The sequence below is a fragment of the Ipomoea nil genome, unplaced genomic scaffold (assembly GCF_001879475.1).
Source record: "Ipomoea nil cultivar Tokyo-kokei standard unplaced genomic scaffold, Asagao_1.1 scaffold2653, whole genome shotgun sequence".
NCBI lineage: Eukaryota > Viridiplantae > Streptophyta > Magnoliopsida > Solanales > Convolvulaceae > Ipomoea > Ipomoea nil.
Window position 1 is genome coordinate 2986478 of NW_017619081.1, and position 2076 is coordinate 2988553.

A 2076-nucleotide genomic window follows, 5' to 3' on the forward strand; every position below is an offset into this window, starting at 1 on the left:
CTCATGCAATTTTCGAGCAAATACATAAACGTACATATTAAATAAAAATTATATGAGCACAAGTATCAAATTTAAGTCATGAGATTAAGTCCAGTGATACTTAGCTCATTTCAAGCATTCCCAACTCATGCCTTAAGGTAGAAAATCTCATTTCGCATAAAGGCTTCGTGAGAATATCTGCAACTTGGTTCTCCGTAGGGATATACTCGATTTTTAGATCTTTCTTTTCAACATGATCCCTTATAAAATGATGTCGTATGTCGATATGTTTGGTTCTTGAGTGAAGCACAGGATTGTGAGTGATAGCGATCGCACTTGTATTGTCACAAAATATGCTAACATCGTCTCCATAATCCTTCAATTGTTTCTTCATCCACAAAATTTGAGCACAACAACTTCCTGCAGCAATATATTCAGCCTCGGCGGTACTAGTTGCGATGGAATTTTGCTTTTTGCTAAACCACGAAACAAGCCTTCCTCCCAAGAATTGACAAGTTCCGGAGGTGCTTTTTCTGTCTATTTTGCAACCTGCAAAATCCGTATCTGAAAAACCAGTTAGCGTAAAATCTGTACCTTTAGGATACCACAATCCAACATTGATTGTGCCCTTCAAGTATCTTATGATTTTCTTTGTTGCGGTGAGGTGGCTTTCTTTTGGATTTGCTTGGAATCTTGCACACACTCCCACAGCATAAGAAATGTCCGGCCGGCTTGCAGTGAGGTATAGTAGTGAACCAATCATTCCTCTATACTTTGTTTGTTCGACATCTTTTCCATCTTCGTCTTTGTCTAGCCTTATTGATGTACTCATTGGAATTTTGATCGATGATTTTCCATCAAGGCCAAACTTCTTTATCAAGTCGCGAGTGTACTTTGCTTGATTGAAGAATATTCCTTCCTTCAATTGTTTGACTTGTAAGCCCAAGAAATAATTCAATTCACCCATCATGCTCATTTCGAATTTATTCTGCATAAGCTTCGAAAATTTCTCACACAGAATTGTTAGTGCTTCCAAAAATAATATCATCAACATAAATTTGCACTAATAAAATATGATCACCATCTTGAATTCTAAATAGAGTTTTGTCAACAAGGCCTTTGGTGAATCCACAGCTTATCAAGAACATTGACAAGGTATCATACCAAGCTCTAGGTGCTTGTTTCAACCCATACAATGCATTTTTAAGTTTGTAGACTTTGTCACCTTCGCCTTTTACCTCAAAACCTGGGGGTTGTTCGACATAAACTTCTTCTTCGAGTAGACCATTCAAGAATGCGCTTTTTACGTCCATTTGATAAACGGTGAAATCTTTGTGTGCGGCGTAGGCTAGAAAAATTCTGATTGCTTCAAGTCTGGCTACCGGTGCAAAGGTTTCATCAAAATCTATTCCTTCTTCTTGAGAGTATCCTTTTGCAACGAGCCTTGCTTTATTCCTAACAATCACGCCTTCTTCGTTTGCTTTGTTCCGGAAGACCCATTTGGTTCCTACAACATTGTGGTTCATTGGTCTTGGAACAAGTTCCCAAACGTCATTTCTTTTGAATTGATCGAGTTCCTCTTGCATGGCGTCAACCCAACTTGGATCATTTAGAGCTTCGTCCACTTCTTTTGGTTCAATCTGAGATAGATAACATGTGAACAATGCTTCCATGGTAGATGATCTTGTTTTCACGCCATCTCGAACATTTCCGATCACTAAATCTGGTGGGTGATTTTTGAGCCATCTTAAGTCTGGTTCAAATGGGTGCATGGTACTGGGTGGATTTACTGGCTGAGAAGTGGTTCGAATTTCAGCTTCATTTTGTAGATATCCAACTTCTCCAGTAATTGCATCCAGGGGCTGATTTGCAATTTCCATTTCAACTTCATCCCTGGGTTGATTTGCAATTTCAATACCAATTGCATCCCGCACTTCATTTCTTACTGGATGATGAATGGGATTTTCTAGAGAATTAATTTCCAACTCATCCATTCCCTGCAAAATATTTTCTTCACACGTATCATCAGTATCACAAAAATCAGTATGACACTTGTTACCATTTTGATCAATATTTTCGCCATTTTCGTCCAGAGCA

The 2076-nt window shown here is 38.5% G+C and overlaps 1 pseudogene; it reads right to left on the reverse strand.

The window, feature by feature from the left end:
• Positions 1–259: 259 nt before the first annotated feature.
• On the reverse strand, positions 260–1283 carry LOC109154782 (annotated as a pseudogene).
• Between the last annotated feature and the right edge of the window lie 793 nt (positions 1284–2076).